The sequence below is a fragment of the Marmota marmota genome, unplaced genomic scaffold (assembly GCF_001458135.2).
Source record: "Marmota marmota marmota unplaced genomic scaffold, marMar, whole genome shotgun sequence".
Taxonomy (NCBI): domain Eukaryota; kingdom Metazoa; phylum Chordata; class Mammalia; order Rodentia; family Sciuridae; genus Marmota; species Marmota marmota.
The window spans coordinates 2296320-2319796 of NW_025999924.1; the positions used below are offsets into that span (position 1 = coordinate 2296320).

The 23477-nt window shown below is 34.8% G+C and overlaps 1 protein-coding gene across 1 annotated transcript in view; it reads right to left on the bottom strand.

Moving 5' to 3' along the window:
• Ndufaf2 (NADH:ubiquinone oxidoreductase complex assembly factor 2) overlaps nt 1–23477 on the bottom strand; it is a 182529-nt gene that overhangs the window by 88429 nt on the left and 70623 nt on the right. The window lies entirely within an intron of this gene.

Below are 23477 nucleotides of genomic sequence, written 5' to 3' on the forward strand. Positions count from 1 at the left end.
TTTTTTTTTTTTTTTTTTTTTTTTTATAAGGAATTCCAGCTTATTTCATGGTAGTAGATTGGAAATTATATAAAAATGCTTGGTTATTATGAAATGCCTTATATACTATGTGGGCCTTTCAGACTCCAATAGCTGAAAGGTCTTAAACTACACCCAGAAAGACAACAAAAAACTCCCAAGCCACACATTTCCTGTATTACTGGAAATATTTTCTGGCAAGGTAATAGCATACCAGTATTCTTTTCCTTCAACCTGACTTATTAATTTTTTTAAAAAGCCATAAATAAATTTTGTAAAATTTAAGTCTACAACCACATATTAAGAATATCACAATTTAAGAAATGATGAAATTATTGTAAATTGTTTGTGTTCCACATGAACAATAAATTCTCTTATTTACTGCTAATAAAATAGTTCCATAATATAATATTTAAATAAAAATTTGAAGTTCTAAAAACATGCTATCCAATCAACAAATTTACTGAATATTTCATTGCATTACAAAAAGAAAAGAAAAATAAAAACAATGAATTCATGGCAATTCAGTCCACATAATAACATGTTCACTTTGAAGAACTAAAACAGAAGCTGCCATTTCAGGTTTTGTTTAAGGTGTAGAAATCAATTTTGAAAGTAATTTATTTACTTAGTATATCCTATACCTTTTATAAGGCTAAATTATCTCTGCTATATAAAGTATATTTATAGTTAAAAATTTGTTAAAAATATATAATATAGCTATATAATATATAATTATATATAATATAATAATATAGTTATAAAACACAATATGAGAAACTAACAGTAGGTGATTCTGAAATAAATACATCTGAATTATGGGTACACACCTTAATACACAAAAAAGGAATGAATGAAGAGATAATGAAATTTGTAGTCAGATAGGTTTTAAAATAGATGGACATCCTGGTTTTACAAGAGACTATTTTAAAATAAGAAGAAATTTATGATGAAGACTGAAAGTCTTCATTTTTAACAACACTTACTAATTAAAGCAAACAAAGTCCATTTAGATTACTCTTCAGATAAAAGGGATGAATATTTTCTTCTCTCAAAGGTTGCAAACACTCACAGTAAGGTATAAATCAGAATAATCAAGTATTTGATTTTCACTTTCAAACTCTAACTTGAAACACTCTGGGTTGTCAATAGGGAAGTAAAAAGAAAAATGGAAGGAATAAAAAAAATGGTAGCAAATATTACTAGAATTTAGAGAATTATAAAATTATGATATTTGTAAAGCTTACTCCAAACTATATTTTTGGATTCAATAGGATTCAGGTAAAGTTGACTGTTTATTTGCAGACTCAAATAGTTTAATAGAAATTGATTTCCAGATCCAACAGGTTTCATTGCTATCAAGTACTTGGTCTTTTAACACAAAACATAAAAGAGTCAAGGACTAGACCCATGCCACTGTGGCCCAGAGTTCTGAGGCAGAGCCACCTCCCGCCTGTGCTGGGGTTCCTTATTCACCAAAGCTTGGCTCCACAGCCCAACATCAGGAAACATACAGGCTTGAGGCTGCCACCACCAAGAAACTGGGATATCGCTGCTTCAATCAAAAGACAAAAATAAGGACCTGGTAAGACATCACCAAGGTCCCTATGGCCTAGCTGCACCAAAGGTTTCTCTACTAGGGGGGCTAACAGTTATCCTGTTGCTGAGGTAACAGAGAGTCTTCCATAGGGTTGCCTATCTCTTGTTTCTCCTACTAACAGCTAACTTCCTATGATTATCCTCTCAATAGTCATATAATCTAATACCTACATATTCTCACATCATACCTCATAAACATCTCAGCCAACCTCCCAGTACTCCTTTCCATCATCAGAAACTGTAAACCATTATGTAAACCTATTGATTATATGGTTGAAGACAACCAAACTCATCATTTCTGTTTATAGTGACAAAATGTAAATGTAAACATAGATGCTAACTGATATATGGCTGCATGTTGGGTACATTGAGTTCTTTAATATTGATCTCTTCCTTAAAAGTGGGGTATTGGTAATCTGTAGGCACACTATAAGACAATAGGGCAGAAGCTATAATATCTTTGATCTACACTGCAAGAGAGGAAGACACATAGACATGAAAAAACAAAGAAACCAAGATACTACAACAATAGAATTAAAAGATAGTGAAGCAGGTAAAATATCAGAGAAGAAGTTCAGAATATACACAAAAAATGATTTGGGAATTAAAGAACAACCTAAGTGAGCAGATACAGACAAAAATCATCATACCAATAAAGAGATAAGCAAATAAAATACAGGTTGCAAGAGATTACTTCAAGAAAGACAGAGAGATTTAAAAAAACACACACAAAAAAACAGAAGTCCTCAAAATGAAAGAAATAAGCCAATTAAAAAACTCAATAGAGGGCTGGGGTTGTGGCTCAGTGGTAGAGTGCTTGGCTGCAGTGTGCGAGGCCCTGAGCTTCACCCTCAGCACCACATAAAAAAAAATAAATAAATAAATAAAACAACAACAACCACAACAACAAAACAAAACAAAACAAAAAACCCCTCAATAGACAGCACCATCAAGAGACTAGACCACTTGGAAGACAGAACCTCAGACAATGAAGACAAAATATACAATCTTGAAAATAAAGTTGACTTCACTGTGAAGATGATAAGAAACCATACACAGAACATCCAAGAATTATGGGATACCATCAAAAGACCAAATTTAAGATATATTGGGATAGAGGAAGGTTCAGAGATTCAAACCAAAGGAATCCATAATCTCTTTAATGAACTAATATCAGAAAATTTCCCAAGTATGAAGAATGAATTAGAAAATCAAATACAAAAGGTCTATGGGACACCAAGTGTACAAAATTACAACCCATCTATACCAATACCAATTATAATGAAAATGCCTGGCATACAGAATAAGGATAGAATTTTAAAGGCCACAAGAGAGAAAAATCATATTACCTATAAGGGAAGAACAATTTAGATCTCAGCAGATTTTTAAACCCAGACTCTCAAAGCCAGGCCACCCTGGAACAACATATACCTAGCTCTAAAAGCATTGAATGCCAACCAAGAATCTTATATCCAGAAAAATTAAGCTTCAAATTTGACGATGAAATAAAAATCTTTCATGATAAACAAAAGCTAAAAGAATTTACAGCAAGAAAGTCAGCACTACAGAACATTCTTAGCAAAATATTGCACAAGGAGGAAATGGAAAAACAACAATGAAAATCTGCAAAGGCAAGAACTACAATAAAAGAAAAGCCAACCAAAGGAGAAACCAAATCAAACTTAATGCCAAAAATAAAAAAAAATGACCAGTAATACAAATCATATCTCAATAATAACCCTAAATGTTAATGGCTTAAACTCACCAATCAAAAGACATAGGCTGGTAGATTGGATTAAAAAAGACTCAACAATATGCCACCTTCGAGAGACTCATCTCATAGGAAAAGACGCCCACAGACTGAAGGTTAAAGGTTGGGATAAAATATAGCATTCACATGGCAAGCAGGAGTTTCCATCCTCATATCAAATAAAGTAGACTTCAAGCCAAAGTTAATCAAAAGGGATAAAGATGGACATTTCATATTGCTTAATGGAAGGATGCATCAACAAGACATAACAGTTATAAATATATATGTCCCAAACAATGGAACATCTACATTCATCAATCAAACTCTTCTCAAGTTCAACAGTCAAATAGATCACTATACAATAATTCTGGGTAACTTTAACATACCTCTTTCACTAATAGATAGAAATACCAAACAAAAGCTAAAGAAATAAACTATAGAACTTAATAATAAAATCAATAACTTAGACTTAACTGACATATATAGAGCATATTATCCATCAACGAGCAAATACACTTTCTTCTCAGCAGCACATGGATCCTGCTCTAAATAGACCATATGTTATGCTACAAAGCAAATCTTAGTAAATACAGAAAAGTAAAGATACTACCCCGCATTCCATCAGACCACAATGGAATGAAGTTAGAAATCAATGATAAAATAAAAAATAAGTACTATTTGAACCCCATGGAGACTAAATAATTTGCTATTGAATGAACAACGGGTTGCAAAAGATATCAAGGAGGAGATTAAAAAACTTTTAGAAGTAAATGAGAACACAATACAACATATTGAAATCTCTGGGACACTATGAATGCAGTGCTAAGAAGAAAGTTCATTGCATGGAATTCATTCCTTCAAAGAAAAAGTCAACAAATAAATGACTTAACATTACATTTCAAAGCCCTAGAAAGGGAAGAACAAATCAACCCCCAAATCAGTAGGAGACAGGAAATAATTAAAATTAGAGCTGAAATCAATGAAATTCAAACAAAAGAAACAATTGAAAAAATTGACAAAACAAAAAGTTGGTTCTTTGAAAAAATAAATAAAATTAATAAACCATTAGCCATGCTAATGAAAAAAAGGAGAACACTCAAATTACTAACATACATGATGAAAAAGAAAATATCATAAGATACTACAGAAATACCGAAGATAATTAAATTATTTTGAAAATTAGCACTCCAATAAAATAGAAAATATTGAAGGCATCGAAAAATTTCTAGAGTCATATGATTTGCCCAAATTGAAACAGGATGATTTACACAATTTAAAAAGATTAATTTCAAGCAAGGAAATAGAGGACGCCATCAGAAGACTACCAAACAAGAAAATCCCAGGACTGGATAGATACACAATTGAGTTCAATAAGACCTTTAAAGAAGAACCTACACCAATACTTCTCAAACTATTTCATGAAATAGAAGAAGAGGAAACACTTCCAAACAAATTCTACGAGGCCAATATCACTCTGATTCCAAAACCATAAAAAAGACACATCAAAGAAAGAAAACTTCAGACCAATATTTCTAATGAATATAGATGTAAAAATTCTCAATAAAATTCTGGAAAATTGAATATAAAAACATATCAAAAAGATAGTACACCATGATCAAGTCAGATTCATCTCAGGGAGACAAGGTTGGTTCAACATACAGAAATCAGTAAATATAATTCATCACATCAATAGACTCAAAGATAAAAATCAAATGATCATCTCAATAGATGCTGAGAAAGCATTTGATAAAATATTTTTGTTCAAAAACACTTGAAAAAGTAGGGATAGGGCTGGGGATGTAGCTCAAGCAGTAGCGCGCTTGCCTGGCATGCGAGGGGGCACTGAGTTCGATCCTCGGCACCACATAAAAATAAAACAAAGATGTTGTGTCCACCAAAAACTAAAAAATAAATATTAAAAAATTCTCTCTCTCTCTCTCTCTCTCAAAAAAAAAAAAAAAAAAGTAGGGATAACAGGAACAAACCTCAACATTGTAAAGGCTATCTATTCTAAGCCCCAGGCCAACATCATTCCAAAGGAGAAAAATTGAAAGCATTCCCTCTAAGAACTGGAAGAAGACAGGGATGCCCTTTGTTACAACTTCTACTTAACATAGTTCTTGAAACTTTAGCCAGAGCAATCAGACAGACGAAAGAATTTAAAGGATACGGATAGGAAAAGAAGAATTCAAATTATCACTGTTTGCAGATGATGATCCTCTACGTAGAAGACCCAAAACATTCCACCAGAAATTTCCTAGAACTAATAAATGAATTCAGCAAAGTGGCTGGATATAAAATCAACACCCATAAATCAAAGGCATTTCTATATATCAGTGACAAATCCACTGAATGTGAAACTAGTAAAATCATCCCATTTATAATAGCCTCAAAAAATGCTTGGGAATAAATTTAACAAAAGAGGTGAAAGAACTCTACAATGAAATTTACAACATGCTAAAGAATGAAATTAAAGAAGAACTTAGAAGATGAAAAGATCTACCTTGTTCTTGGATAGGTGCAATTAATACTGTCAAAATGACCATACTACCAAAAGCACTATACAAATTCAATGCAATCTCAATCCAAATCCCAATAGCATTCCTTATAGAAATAGTAAAAACATTCATGAAATTCATCTGGAAAAATAAGAGCTCCAGAATAGCTAAAGCAATCCTTAGCAAGAAGACTATACCAGACCTTAAACTATACTACAGAGCAATAGTAACAAAAACAGCATGGTATTGGCACCAAAATAGACCTGTAGACCAATGGTACAGAATAGAGGACACAGAGTCTAACCCACATAACTTCAGTTATCTTATATTAGACAAAGGTGCCAAAAACATACATTGGAGAAATGATAGCTTCTTCCACAAATGGTGCTGGGAAAATGGAAATATACATGTAACATAATGAAATTAAACTTCTATTCTCTCATCAAGCACCATGCACAAAACTCAAAGTGGATCAAGGACCTAGGAATTAAACCAGAGACCCTGCACCTAATGGAAGAAAAAATAGGCCCAAATCTCCATCATGTCAGATTAGGCCCCAACAGCACAAGAATTAAAACCAAGAATCAATAAATGAGATGGATTCAAACTAAAGAGCTTCTTCTCAGCAAAAGAAACAATCAGTGAGGTAAATAGAGAGCCTACAGAATGGGAGCAAATCTTTACCACAAGCACATCAGATAGAGCACTAATCTCTAGGATATATAAAGCACTCAAAAGCCGTAACACTAAAAAATACAAATAACCCATCAATAAATGGGCCAAGGAACTGTAGACACTTCTCAGAAGAGGATATACAATCAATCAACAAACATATGAAAAAAATATTCAACACCCCTAGCGATTAGAGAAATGTAAATCAAAACTACTCTTAAGATTTTGTCTCACTCTAGTCAGAATGGCAACTATCAAGAATACAAACAATAAGTGTTGGCGAGGATGTGGGGAAAAAGGCACACTCATACATTGCTGGTGGGACTGCAAATTGGTGCTGCCAATCTGGAAAGCAGTATGGAGATTCCTTGGAAAATTGGGAATGGAACCACCATTTGACCCAGCTATCTCACTCCTTGGTTTATATCCAAAGGACTTAAAATCAGCATACTACAGGGACTCAGCCATATCAGTGTTTGTAACAGCACAATGCACAACAGCTAAGTTATGAAACCAACCTATATGCTCTTCAGTAGATGAATGGATAGGGAAACTTTGGTATATATACACAATGAACATTACTCAGCATTAAAAGAGAATAAAATCATGGAATTTTCAGGTAAATGAATGAAGCTGGAGAATATAATGCTAAGTTAAACAAGCCAATCCCCAAAACCACAGGTCAATTTTATTTTTTTTTTTGGTATAAGGCTGCAGACACACAATGGTGATTACTGATGGTGAGGAGAGCATGGGAGGAATGGAGGAACTTTATATAGGGCAAAGGGGAGGCAGGGGAAGGGAGGATGAGGAGGTAGGAATGATGGTGAAATGTGTTAGACATCATTACCCTAAGTACATGTATAAGACATGAATGGTGTGAAAATACTTTCTGTCCAATCAGTGTATTGAAAAACTGTGTTCTGAATGTGTAATATGAAATGAATTGCATTCTGCCATCATGTATAACAAATCAGAATAAATTTTAAATAATTAAAAAACAAAGAGTCAAGGACTGCACTGTTAGCTACTGTTACTAATTCACAGAACACATAACAATTTTTAAAAATGAACATTTTAATGAAAAAAATAGAATGCACTTAGTGATGTATTCATCTTAATTTTTAAAATTATATTTATTTACTTATTAATCCATGAAATTGCTAATGCTCTTTATTAATCTATTTAATTTAGTTAACCACAAGGCACTACTTATTAATAAATAGAAATTTATTCTGATGTAGAAAATGATGACAGAACAATCTAATCAAGTGTGATACTTATCATCTTTAACAGAAACTATACGAGTATATGTGTGAGCCAGATAGATCCTTGAACACAAAAATTGATTTTACTTGGTAAAAGGCTGGGTACCAATGATTTTCACTGTTTAAAAAATATCTTCAATAGACTTTCATTTTTTTCTTTTTAAAAAAAGTTATTTATTCTAATTTGTTTTACATAACAGCAGAATGCATGTCAATTCATAGTACACATATAGAGCACAATTTTTCATGTCTCTGGTTGTACACAAAGTAGAGTCACATCATTCGTGTCTTTATACATGCACTTAGGGTACTGATGTTCATTTCATTCACCATCTTTCCTACCCCATGCCCCTCCCTTCCGCACCCTCCCCTATGCCTTATATAAAGTTCCTCCATTCCTCCCATGCTCCCCCGGCCCCATTATGGATCAGCATCCACATTATCAGAGAAAACATTAGGTCTTTGGGTTTTTGGGGATTGGCTTATTTCACTTAGCATTATATTCTCCAACTCCATCCATTTACCTGCAAATGCCATGATTTTATTTTCTTTTAATGCTGAGTAATATTCCATTGTAGACTTTCAATATATAAAACCATTTAAGACAAGCTCTCCTAGTCCAGAGCACAACCCATCTTTTGTCCCTTCCCCTTCCACAGAGGTATCTCCTCTCATTCCTAGGGGCTCTAAGAAGACATATGAAAATAACTGATTCAGACCAAGTTTACACTCTTCAGGTTATAAAATCCATCCTTGGACACAAATTGGTTCTCTAACAAAATCAAGATTTTATGAAAGGCAGAAAGACAACCATATATTTGTTTCTTTCCCTACTTTTTCCTTCATGAAATTAGTCAAGCAATCTGTCATGAACTTCTAAGTAATAGGTGGAAAGCCTAGGTGGGATTTTTCCTACAGTTCCAAACTCCAAAGAGGTATAAAGCTTACTTCAGTCATTGTCTATGATTTAAGGCTGGAACCTGACTTAAGTCTTGTTTCCAGTGTTTGGACAAGGTAAGTTCAGTGAGAAGTAATTCTTTCACTTTGGAGCAAGGTGTCCTTAGGAAGAGAAAAGAAGCCTGAATAGCAAGAGGAAAAAAAAAACACTCTTAATTGTCCTCAAGGAAGCACAGTTTCACTAGAGTGGCATTCTCCCTACTACCTCCAGTCCCTCAGACCTGGAAGGCCTGTGCAGGGAAAGAGTTTTAGGTATTTGAGCCAATCACAAGCAGTGAAAACAAAGACAGTAAAGAAAATTTCGGCAAGAGCAATTTGTATTAGGCATTACACATTCTCTGTGATAAAACTTTACCTTGGTTAATAACAAATAAAAGTGGCTGACATAAATTTTACCTTTGTTCTTTACTGCAGTTCACTGGTAAAAAAAATATACTAATCAATTATGATTTTACCAAAAAGGAAACCTATAAGAGCATGAAAGGCAAAAGCTGGTCTCATTTTGCTTGTCAAAGTTGCAAAAAACACCATCCATCCTGCTACTTTATCTACTTAATCCTTATTTTTCATTGATGCTCAAAAAAATAAAGGCTGTAGTCATAAATATGAAGATCTGCAACATGAAAATGTTGTTCTAAGATGGAGATCTTTAAAAGTAAAGTGCACACAAAAGTGGAATCTGCCTGTATTTAAAGGTGCACTGGTAATGCATAGTGGGATACTGTCGTGTTCTGTAGAATTTTGATCTTAACTACACTGAATAAAATTGAACTAAATTTTTAAAATTCTAAATAAATAATAAAAGCTTAACACTTTTTCCTACTTCTGCTATTTCTTAGATTGCAGATTTCAGAGATCTGTAATTCAGTCTAATTTGGCAATGGATCAATATTATGTTAATGTGGCTTATTAATCAATGTTATCTGACTCATTTAGGAAACGAACATAATTATTACTAAGCAACAATTCTGTACATTGTTCTATTAAATGTTATTTTTATTTTTTTCTATAATTCTTACAACAATTTTCATTCTTATAATTGAGGAAATTAAGGTGCTAGGAAAAACTATGGGGAAAGGTGTGTTCTGAATTGTTTCTAATTTTCACGTGGAAATTAAAAAGTGTACTATATAATTACTTTCTATTCTAAAAAACAATGTCCACATATATCAGGTTCATATTGTCTCTCCTTTTTTTACCTGCTTCCTTTTTCCAACCCATTTTTGTGTATACTTCCTATAGCATCCCTTCTTTTTATGCCACAGAGTAATCTAACTTCTGTGACATTAGCACTGCTTATTGGCTAGCAAAGGGATTGAAAAAAACCACAATCTCAGCATCTACTTCCTTACCCTTAAGGAAAATTAATGCATAATTTGAACTCTCTTTTGCTTTTGTTTTTCATTATTACAGTTGATCAAACCCATTTGAAAAAAATTCTTGTGTGTGTGTGTGTGTGTAGGTTTTTCTCTTTTTAGAAACAGGTAGAGTTACTACATCTCTCTTAATTTCAGCTAATTAATATGTTTGTGCTAATATGCAGCAATTCAGATAAATTACATATTTAAATATGATTTGTGAATTATTCTGGAAACTGAACTACAATTTCTAACACAATTTCTATGGGAAAAGATGTCAAATTTAAACAAGTTGCTTACATGAAATGTTTAGAATTCAACTATTTCATAGGTTAGAAACTTTCAGGAACTTGTTTTTATTAAATATATATATTCACCATGTGGGGTAGTGCATGGTGCCAACTACTTGGGAGGGTAAGATATGATGGATTGCAAATTTGAGACAATTTAGGGAGACCCTGTCTCAAAACAAACAAACAGCAATACTAAAAGGGCTGGGCTGAGGTGGTGGCTCAGTGGTAGAGCACCTGAGGTGGTGGCTCAGTGGTAGAGCATGTGCAAGGCACTGGGTTTGATTCTCAGCACCACATATAAATAAATAAAATAAAAGTCTGTTGACAAATAAAAAATTTTAAAAAGGGCTGGGAATGGAACTCAGTGGTAGAGCACCCTGGGTTCTATCCTCAGCACAGGCAGGGGGCAGGCATATAAAAACATTAAGTACTTCCCCTATGGTATTCAAGGCAAAAAGAATAGAATACTGAAACACACCAATACTGTATGTTTTCCCTTGCTACAGACTTGATGCACATTGTTGTGTTCTGTATTTTACACTACACATAGTAGTATTTGTAAATAATAAGGATTATTTGTAAATAATAAGGATGACATATCATTGCTATTTTGCACTGATTCCTTAAAGTTATACCATTGACACAGCAGAGATTAGCTTCCATTATTTTAACTTTTTTTTTTTTTTTGGTACTTCAGATTGAACCCAAAGGCACTTAAAACACTGAGTCACATCCTCAGCTCTTTTTAATATTCTATTTAGAGACAAGGTCTCACTGAGTTGCTTAGGGTCTTGCTAAGTTGCTGAGGCTGGCTTTGAACTCGCCATCCTCCTTTCCTCAGCCTCTGGAGCCACTGGGATTATAGCCGTGTGCCACTTTAACTTTTATCTCTATGACGAAAAGTATCACAATTATTTCCATAATTCTAACCACTCAATGTATTCAAATAATGAACTTTTGTTTTATTAAAGCAATGCTCCACTTAGATGTCTTTAAGTCTGTTACATGGAATTCTATATCTTGTAATATTGCCCTTAGCACCTAGTCCCTGAAGTTGTCTTATATTTATGAATACATCCTTTAACTTCCTACCTGTGAGAATTCTGCATTGAAGCAAGGGAAACATTTAATGTACCTGAAGACATCTGGTTAATATGAAGTTACTCTTGAAAGGAAGGTACTAGAGATTGAACCTACAAGCTCTCTACCACTGAGCTACAACCCCAGTCCTTTTTAATTTTTTATTTTGAGACATAATCTTGCTAAATTACTGAGGCTGGCCTGGAACATGTGATCACCCTGCCTTCACCTCCCAAGTTGCTGGGATTACATGAATGTATATCACCACACCAGGCTATGAAGTCACTTTTGCTGCTAGTACTAATCATGTGGCAAGGGGTATTGTTTCTTGGTCTTTACTCTGTTCTTCAGTTCCAGAAACTGCTTCTGTGAAATCTTGGCTTGAGTCTGATTTCTTCTAGCTTGGGAAAGATACCACTGCCCCATATATACCAATCATATAAGTTCTTTCACCTGACTAGGCAGATGCTACTCCTTGACACTGATCACAAATCTTAGTTTACTAAGAGGCTTAATGCTGATGTCAATTATCCAGTTGTAGACCCTTTCCTTTTTGTTAGCTATCTTGCCTTGTCACTTGCCTACCCAAAACTATGGTCTACAGGCTTCCCAGGACAGGGAAATCTATGGTCCCTGTGTGATCAATGATTTCGAGAGCCATTTTTCTCAGGCCCCAACTGTTTTTCCTTTCAAAACTTTCAAATCTTTTGACGGCACTATTATTTCCTTATTCCCAATTCAAAACCACTTTTTTTTTTAACAGTGTAAATATATAGCAACACCATTGAACCCTTAAAAATGGTTAAGATGGTAAATTTTTTTTCAAATAAAACTTTTTAAAAGTCATTTTTTTCTACTATTCCCCTCTCCAACAATGCAAACTTTTTTTTTTAAAGAGAGAGAGGTATAGAAGAGAGAGAGAGAGAGAGAGAGAGAGAGAGAGAAAGTTTTTTTTAGTATTTATTTTTCAGTTTTCGGAGGACACACATCTTTATTTTTATGTGATGCTGAGGATCGAACCTAGCGCCCCGCACATGCCAGGCGAGTGGGTTTCTGCTTGAGCCACATCCCCAGCCCAACAATGCAAACTTTCAAAAAAAAAAACCAACTTTTTTCTTTGAACATTCTTTTGATTTGTTCTTTTCTTTTATATTTATACCTGCTCTCTCATTAAGGCCACTATCGTTTCATGCCTATATTGATTTAAAAAACCTAACCATACTGTATTCTGGTATCTATTCTTTGTTGTTCATAAATTATTTCTTTTAAGATCTCACTCAGTATTCCATGCCATGTATTGTGCCCAGGGTTTGGGTAGGACTATCATTGCACCTAGAGGTAGGAATGTAAACCAAGTTTGGCCATAGTATTCCATCCCTTTAACCACAAAAAGTGACCCCACCTGAACCAATCAGAGTTTTCCTAGAACTTTTGGGGGAACTTCCAGGAAAACACTCTCTTAATGTCTTTGATCATGATACAAAAACCACACAGACCTAGAACCACTATCTATGAATGAAATCAATTCAGTCATGTCATGGAGAAAGAACATGTCTTGATGACACTGAGCCCTTAAATCTAGTTCAACTTTTATTCGGCTACATTTCCTAAAATATTGTATTAGTTAGGGTTGGCTAAGTTGAGATCAAAAATTGACTCTCAAGACTAAGCAGCTTGCAGTGAGGAAACATATTTCATTCTTATTTAACAGTTTGGCGTGGATGTTAGGTAGGCTGTGCAGCTCTTTCCACATAGTCATTCAAGGATCCAGGCAGATGGCTACTCACTCATGTTCAAAACATGATTTCCAAGGTTTCCCTGAATGCTCCTGTTTTATTCAATCAAGGGGGTTAAAAAAAATCACTGAGAAACACATTATGAATATTTTTAGGAGCCAAGTGAGGAATTGACTCACATGACTTCCACTCACAATACACTGTAGAAAACTTAGTCATATAGCCACATCTTATTTCAAAAGAAGTTGGTAAATGTTGCGTTCATTGTGTGTGTCTACAAAGAAGGTGAAAGTTGATTTTGATAGAAATGTAGTGGTCTGTACCACCAGATAAAGCCAAATCAGCAAAGAAGCTGAATACCAGACTATATCATGTCGGCTCCCAGAAAAACTGTTTTTATTGAATTAAAAACCTTAGAGGATACCATTACTCATAATTCAGTGCTACTATACGACATAGTCTAGAAAAAAATTATCAAATTTTTCAAAGGATGTTATCAAGGATACTTGTTCACTACATTATACAGTGTTTATTTATAAAAACCACAGAATAAAGTCACATCAGATAGGAGTACTAAAGATATTAAAAAATAAGTATCATTTTTTCTTTTATACTACAAGTAGTTATTTAGATAAATAATCTCATAGCCACTGTGAAGTTCTAGTCTAAAGGTTTTCCTTTTTGAATTGAGTTCTGAGTTGCATCTGCATCCTCACTTAGAAAATGTACAGGTAGGGACTGGGGTTGTGGCTCAGTGATAGAGAGCTTTCCTCACATGTGTGAGGCACTGGGTTCGATCCTCAGTACCACATAAAAATAAATAAACAGAATAATGCTGTGTCCATCTACAACTAAAAATTTTTTTTTTAAAAAAGAAAATGTACAAGTAATTAGAGTTTTTAATCAGTCTCATGTCTGACTATATTTTCTCCTACTCGAATTTTACTTTCCCCTTTCACTATAATTTTTTTGCTCTTTGAGTTCTCAATGTCATGTACCTTTTGAAAAAGGAAGAGAATGATATTATAACATAAGTTTTTTTTCCCCTGTTAGTGAGTACTGAACACAGGGCCTCATGCATACTAAATGTTATAACAGTTTTATTGTGCCACAACTTTCTTTCTCTACACAAACTTAAATTTCTGTAATACATATATTTTTCTATGCTTTACAAATCTAAATTCTTCACCTTACTGCTTGTATATATACTGAATGCCTAAGTCAAATACTGTACTATTATATATAGGCTCAATTATTTATACTCTGGTTCATTGATCCAAATATTTTTTTTTCCACTATGACTCACATCTTACAACCTAATGGCTTCACATTCCTGGAGGAATGTCAAGACATATGCTATGGCACAATTTTAAACACAACAGCATCAAATTTGTCTCTTCAGCTATTACTGTTCCAGGACATACTAGTGGTCTCAATAGTCAAATACTTAAGAACACAGATTGACTGAAATGTTAGTATAACAGAGAAAATGCTGTATGCTATAATACCACCAGGAAAAAAAACAATAAAGGACCCAGAACTGTGAAGTAAAGACAAGTAGGAAATTTTCTGTAAAGATACCTACCAAAGAAGGAGTTAGGCAGGCAAAGAAAGGCGATAATAGAGATTAGAAGGATAATTCCAGAAAAAGAGGACAAATGGATTTTATACAGGAAGGATGGTGAGAATCTTGTTGAGCACATAAATACACTTTAATCTGTATATGTCATTTTTTGGGTGTCACTAAAAGATGAGCTAATTCATATGATAGCGTTTTTTAGATAAAAGAACCAACTCCCTTATAAAGCACAGATTCTCAGTCGGACCATTTTAATAAAATAAACTTTTAAAAAAACTTTAGGGCTTTTTTTTATTCCTTATTAAACTAAATACTCTCATGTTCTCACTTTGTCTCTGGCTCTCACACTCATGAATAAAGCAAGGTTGTACTTTAACAAAAAAGACTACTGCAATTGAAGCCAGGGCCTGTGCATACTAGGCAAGGGTTCTACTATTGAGCTCTATCCATTGCTCACAGTTGGCTTGTTGACTTTAAATGATTCTATGACAATATAACAATGTAATTATTACTGTTAAAGAGTGTTACTACTTCTAACTATTATCAGTTGTTTTGTTTTATTGTTATTTTGGTGCCAGGGATTTAATTCAGGGAGGCTTAATAACTGAGATACACCCACAGCCCTTTTTCTTTTTTATTTTGAGCCAAGGTCACAAGTTGTTCATTAAATTGCTTAGGGGCTCACTAAGTTGCTGAGGCTGGCTTTGAACCTGCAATTCTCCTGCATCAGCCTCTGGAGCCACTGGGATTATAGGTGTGTACCACTTCACCCAGTTCAGTTCTTCTTCAATGTGTAAAAACTTAGGGAAATAAATCTGTAGGGAAAGGAGTGTTATTTAAGATTGTTAAATCCCTACCAAAACTTATATACTATACCAAGTCAGTATTTATGCTTTGGGGATAGTTTTATTCTGTACAAGTTTCAATGTACATAAATTTTGTAATTTATTTTCTTTACTAAGAGAGTTTGCTGGGGTTTGTTTTGACCAATTTCCGGTTAAGTTTTCCTGATTTCTCTGTGATAAGTCTTTGAAGCTATCATTTGGGTACAATGGAATGGAAAGGTGTGGTGAGCCGCTTCTGCCGTTTATGCAAATTATGGTCGCCATTACAAGATGGCGCTGGCTCCGCTGTGGTCTGTGACAAACAACTCCTTATTTGGGAGAGTTGGCGCATGACTTTTCATCACCCTATGAGAAAGCTCCACGTGGCTGCTTTGCATTGGGGCTTGAGATGCTTTATTAAGGCTGGGAGGGGCATCCGAGAGGAGAAGAAGAACTATCAAGGGCCTGAAATAAACTGCTACTGAAAGAAGATTCCTGAGTGTTGCGTCTTCCTTGCGGGCAAGGGGGCGCAACAGAAAGGATCAATAGGCACAGTATTCAGATTTAGACTTTGACACTCTCTCTAAATGAGGTCCACCCTCCATCATAATTTTCTCTCTCTCTCTTTTTTTTTTTTTTTTCCTGTGGTGCCGGGGATCAAAATTCAGCTAGGCAAGGGGTCTACCACTAAGCTACAACCCTAGTTCCTCCGTTATAATTTTTTCTGTGCTAAGTTTGATTTATATTATTCCATTTCACAAGCATTAGGATGGCTACCATAAAAAAAAATGTGTGTGCACAAGCATGCACATGCATGCACATATACACACCCCAGGAAATAACAAGCTTTGGCAAGGATGTAGATAAAACAAAACCCTTGTTCACTGTTGGTAGGTATGAAAATAGTACAGATGTTGAGAAAAACAATATGGGATTCCTCAAAAAATGAAAAACAGAATTACATATGATCCAGATATTCCTGTTCTGGTTATATAACCAAAAGAATCAAAAGGAAGTTTCAAAAGAGACATTTGTACATACATATACACAGTAGAATTATTCATAATAGCCAAGAGGTAGAAACATTCCAATTGTTCATCATCAGCTGAATCAATAAACAAAACATGGTACATACATATAACAGAATATTATTCAGCTTTAAACAGGAAGGAAATGTTGACACTTGCTATAACATGGATGAAGTTTGAGAACATTATGCCAAGTAAAATAAGTCAGTCACAAAAGACAAATACTGTATGAATTCACTTATAAGAAGTTCTTAGAGTAATAAAATTCATAAAGACAGAAAGCAGAATGGTAGGTAATACGGGAAATAAATAGTTGTTTATAGTTTCAACTTGCAAGAGAAAAACAGTTTGGGACACTACTGTTTCAAAACAGTGTGATTATATTTAACACAGATATAAACTTGGGAATGATTAAAGTAGTAAATTTTATATTGTATATATTTTAATACAAATAAACTTATAAATACTAGGATAGTTAGCCATTAAGACAAGCTCTTAAAAACCAAGAGATGGAAATATACTCCAGTCATTTATTTAAAAACATTATGCAACAGGTTAAAAAATGTCTTCAAAAAATGTTTTAGAACTTTACAAAAGTGATAGCTGCATAACAACATGTACTGAATGGCACTGCAATATACACCTTAAAATGATTAATTTTATTTCATGTGAATTTTACCTCAATTAACAAAAAATGTTCTCATATACACTTGACTTTTAAAGATGATGAGGACAAGTGATAAAAGCATGAAGAGCTGTGGCTAGTTATGGCTAAAGACACTGCAATGAAACCTCATGTAAGCCTGACATAGGAAGGAATAAAAAATAGTAAAGAAACAGATGTAAGAAAAGTATTTTATGTAGGCTGATATACCTTTTCACCACCAACAAATAAAGGTTTTTAGTTAATCACAAGCTTGTGATTCTGGCCTCCTCTGACTTAGTAAACATCTCAATCAATCAGGGCTATAGGAGTCACTGAACTCCAGGAATTTGTCATGCAAAGAGAGGCTCAGTCACATCCACCCAGCTTGGATCTTTCATCTAGTGTATATCTTTTGCATTGCTTGTTGGCTATTTTAAAAGAAAACCAAAGTTGAAGTGGCTGTGGTCATTTCTCAGCAGTTTTGTTTTTTCTTGTCCTTGAACCTGTACTTGTCTTATAGACTAGTTCAGTTTAAGGGTGATATAGCAAAAATTATTTTCTAAGCTCTAAAAGCATTCATGATGGTCTAAGTACAGGGTGTATGGGGATAGGCTACTATTGGTTGTGAGGTTGAAGTGATAGTAGAATCAGATACTGGAAAGCCCAAGTATACCCAGACTAGGACCATGGGCTTCTTCCCTGAGATAATAGAAAGTCTCTAACAGATTTAGTAAAGCAAGAAGATAACAGGTCAAAAAAAAAAAAAAATGGTTTAAAAACAGCTGGGGTCAGATGTGGTGGTGCATGCCTACAATTCCAGCAATTCAGGAGGATGAGGCAGGAGGACTGCAAGTTCAAAGCCAGCCTCAGCATCTAAGCAAGGCCCTAAGCAAATCAGTGTGACCCTGTCTCTAAACAAAAACTTTAAACAAGGGCTGGGAATGTGGCCCAGTGCTTAAGAACCCCTGGGTTCAATCCCTGGAACCAAAAACAAAAAAACAAAAAAACAAAAAAAAACAAAACAGTGAGCTGGGTGGCAATGTTGAGGATAAATTAGAAGAGACAGGATTGGAATGTGAGATTACCACAATATTCCTGAGAGAAATTTATAAAATGTAATGTTTTAAACTTAGGAATCAAATGGATATAAGATTTGAGACACGGTACTAGGTGCTTTCCTTACGTTATTTTTTTTTAAATCATCACTTCAAAGTTTATTGTTCTCATTTGATAGATGAGAAAATGAGGACTGATCCAAATAAACTTGGTTCTAGGTCAGACAATTGGCTGGTAGGAAAACTGGAATTTTAATGTTGGCCTCTACAACTCAAAGCTTGTGCATGTACATTTTGTACTATCTGTGGTGTCAACCAGTATACAACCAAAAGAGTTTATATAAAAAATATATAAGTTTGGCTATACTAAATACTTCTTTTCAACAGCACTTTTAGCCTTGATGGAGGATAAAAATCTGTATTATTCCTTAAATAGTTTTAGCATTGATTGAGATGCTCAATTATATGGACTAAAAAAGCTTTAACCTGGAAGTGTTTTTTTAAAAAACAGCTTTTAAAAAAATTATTTTAGTTGTAGTTGGACACAATACCTTTATTTAATTTATTTATTATTTATTTATTTTTTTGATGTGGTGCTGAGGGATGAACCCAGTGCCTCACATGTGCTAGGTGAGCACTCTACCACTGAGTCACAACTCCAGCCCTAAAACATAGCTTTCTTAATAGAGGTGATTCTTTGTGACAAATAAGATTGGGCTTATAAATAGTTAATATATTCTCCTGTAAACTATAACATTTTTAATACAAGGTTACATGAATATATTGACTCACATAATATGTTATTAGAGGCTATGATCCAAAGGGATATATTTGATCTTTAAAATTGCCAAATTAAAATTCTTTCTATATGCTACAAAGAATACAAAACTTTGATATAAATTTTAAATATGCAAATTAATTCTGGATACTAAAATATATTGATTTTCTAAAATATGCTCTGGCTCTAACAGAGATATGATGGGGACAGGTAGTTTTACCTTGTATGTTTGTGTCAAAAACAACTGAGACAACTCAAATCCTGAAAAGGTGGGCCTCATGGAAAATGGTCTTCTGCCACCACTCCCCTCTCCAATCACTCTGAACCTTGGTGTTTGTATGGTCTTAAAGATATGTTTATACTATCTGACTGCTTCTAGATGAATAACATCTAAACGACAGAGAATAATGACCATTTCTGTCCTAAAGTGTCTTTGAGAAAAATACCCACAAAGGTTATAAGCTGAACTGTTACTTGGGTGTCTGTCCTAAAAACAACTTTGCTGAGATTGGAAAATCTCATCAGGTATGACGGCTTGAAGAAAGGTGACTGAGGGAGAACTTTTGACAACACTAACCTCTTATTTCAAATCTTTAAACATTTCCATAACCCCTATTCATAGGTAAATTCATTTATCCAACAAGAATTTTCATTTTACAACTCTAATGTTTCATGCTTCACTTCATATAAAAACAAAAATCATACATGTCTTTGAAACAATTCAAGGTTTCCTATTTTAAACTCAATCTCCATTTTAAAAAGTTTAGTCAGAGAAAGAGCTAACAGCAAGATACAAAAGTAATCTGACAACTGGGTTATTTGGCAAAAAATAATATGAGTATTTATCTGTTTTATCCTTGATTTAAAATGGATAAAAAATATATTTCCTCAGTAAAACCCACCCAAGCATAATCTCGAAACTCTTTGAATTATTAAAAAAAAAAAATAGCAAAGGGAATGCGTTCTTAAACTCAGTTCCAACACATATTAGAATTTGAAAAAAATACTGGTAACTAGTTCTTCTTCAGAGACAAAGTTAAATTTGTGATATGGAAGAGAAATGGCTTCATTCATCAATTATTAGGGAATTTTGAAAGGGAAATTGTAAAAAGAAACAAATACAACTGATCTTTTTTCACTTCATATTTAATAATTTGCTGTGGAAATAAACTTACTTTATTCTTTTATTATATCAGCCATGAAAATAAGGACTATAAAATCCTGAATAAATGGCTAGAAAAGCTTTTCTCTCCTGATAGGACAGTAAAATATCTTTACATAAACGTCACTTAAGCTAACTATAGGCACACATGGCATCACCAAAACACCCCATTTTATTCTTTTTTACTTTTCCTAACCTTAATATCTCAGTGAAACCTACTAGTATATTATTCTGGGAATCGTTGAGTTGATTCTTTTTTATTTGTGGGCTCTGGCAGGTTATAATCATACCTGATAGAGAGAAGATTCTCATCACAATTTAAACATTATGAAATGTCGGGGCTGGGGGGAACAAAAGAAGAAAATGGTTGTTACAGCACTGAGGTCCAGTGTACATCTAGAACAAACAACCATGAGCTGGTTCAAAAATTGCTGAGGTCAACCTTCACCTGAAATGCCTTAAAGGTCTCTACAAATAGCTAAGATTACCCCGGCATGCCTTGACACCAGCTAAGCTGACAAGCAAATGCTGAATGAACTTAAGATAACTTAAGATAATTGCACAGGCAATTGGTTAAGAGTACAGGCTCTGCAGGAAGAAAAGATTAACATTAAACAGATACATGAGGTGGGATGGAAAGGGAGAGAAAAGGGAAATTGCATGGTAATGGAGGGAGTCCCTCATTGTTATACAAAATTACATATAAGAGGTTGTGAGGGGAATGGGAAAATAAACAAGGAGAGAAATGAATTACAGTGGATGGGGTAGAGAGAGAAGATGGGAGGGGAGGGAGGGGGGATAGTAGAGGATAGGAAAGGTAGCAGAATACAACAGTTACTAATAGGGCATTACGTAAAAATGTGGATGTGTAACCGATGTGATTCTGCAATCTGTATTTGGGGTAAAATTGGGAGTTCATAAGCAACTTGAATCTAATGTATGAAATATGATATGTCAATAGCTTTATAATGTTTTGAACAACCAATAAAAAAAAAATAAAGTGACAGAAAAAAAAAAAGAAAAAAAAAAAAAGAGTACAGGCTCTGGACCCAGACCACCTGGCTTTGAAATATACCAGCTGAAATTCTTTAGTATCACCTAAATTTCCTGTGATCCAGATTCCTTATTAATAAAATAGGGAAAATAAGGTAAAATATGATCATGGGATACTACTATATGTAAAGTACTAATAATAGTGCTTAGGAAACACTACATGTATTAGCTCTATAATTTTAGTTTGTAATAATGTTTTGCTATGGTGGGTGAGTGGCAAGACCAAGTTTTGATTATAAAGTGTAAGATTATGTTTAATACCTAGTAGGTCTGCTGCAGAAGGGGAATAGAAGGGTCCTGATGCTCTTAAAAGTTCAGATTTGTCTTAGCCCCCTGTGTAACAGCATAATGATGCCTGGCAAGCTCTAGTGACTTCTGGATCAAAAGATCCAGAAAACCAGTAGAAAGAAAGGTCAAAGGAGAAATAAATGTAGTGGGGGAAAGAAGTTGGAAACAGATATGATCTGGGCTGAGCATCTGGGCAGGACTATTACCTCACAATCATGGGGGTCTCTTCCTTATTTGGGGTGTAATTAAAGCACAATTACACCCCAGAGCAGTGAACACTATCATGTAGTCTACCTTAGATCCATAAAGCAATGAGTAAGTATAGATGGGTTATTAGCCAGGCATGCTAGAGTGATAGTTACTACCTCCCGTCAATCCTACTCCTTTCTTCTTACCTATTTCTCCCATTTGGAATGACTACCCTAAGCTAGCCCGACCATTGTTGATTCATGTAGCATAAGACAGAACATTGCAATATCTCCTATAAAACTGCACCCCTCTACCTGTTAAACTATCCTCTCTCCACATCCCTTTTCTGTAGTATTTGATTTTATGGATATTATCATCACAAGGTGGTGGAATCCATCAGCCTGGTTCTCTTAGCTGAGCTGTGACCTGACTCCCTGGCTGCCAAATTGCACATCCCAATAATGTCCACTGAGAAGCAGTGATGGAGCAGTGTAGCTGCATAGCAGTGGCCTGCATATCCAGAAACTCCAGTGGCAAGCACAGGATCACAGCTGCACAGAGACAACCACACTGGTGCAGGCCTGAAGGGAGGCAAGCCAGGGCAGGCCCACCTGTTATCCTGCAGCCACCCAGCCCTCTCCACACAGTGCTGCAACTGGAAGACCTCATCCATCTTCCCTCAGCATCTATGATCTGCTGACCCCAAACTTTGGCTTCTCCACCAGTAGTCACATAACAGATGTGGGGCAGACATGAATGGAATTGCAGGGATAGCCAATAGCATTAGTACTTTTCTAAATCCTGATCAGCATAAATTTGGGCCAACAGTATTGACCTAGTGCTGTATAAACCCCATAGAGTAGTACATTCAAGTGGCAACCCCTCTTGGGTCCCCTCTCACCTGTAGGAGTTCTTTTTCTATTCACACTTGAATGAATCCTACTCTTACACTTACTCATCTTCGTCTATGGGTTTTATTCTTTAAATTCATGAGACAAGAAACCAGAAAGAAGAAATTGGTGGTGAGCTGCTGGAGTCTGCTGCCTACACTGGAGGGCATAGCTCATCAGTAAGAGCTGCAACATGCTTCTCTGTTTCAGGCCTCTGGAGACCCCTATCTGTCAGCGGGAGAGGAAAACCTTCATTTCCATCCTTCCTCTAATCCTAATCTGTAGTATGCAAGTGAGAAAGAAAGTGCTTATATACATCTAAGATAAGTAAACCACAAATTGCAAACTGGTTATTTCAGGGGGTTGGACAAGGATTATTGTGTACTTTTGTTTTCTATTACAATAAATATTTGTTTTTTTTCAATTCCAATTCATCCTGAGGATAGTCCACGTTTTTCGTTTTTTTTTTTTTTTTTAATTTTTTATTGTGGGTTGTTCAAAACATTACAAATTTCTTGACATATCATATTCCACACTTTGATTCAAGTGGGTTATGAACTCCCACCTTCACCCCATACACAGATTGCAGAATCACATCAGTTACACATCCATTGATTTACATATTGCCATACTACTGTCTGTTGTGCTCCGCTGCCTTTCCCATCCTCCCCAATCCCCCCTCCCCACCTCTCCCCTCCCCTCCCCTCCTCTCTCTCTACCCCCTCCACTGTATAACCCTGAGGGTCTCCTTCCATT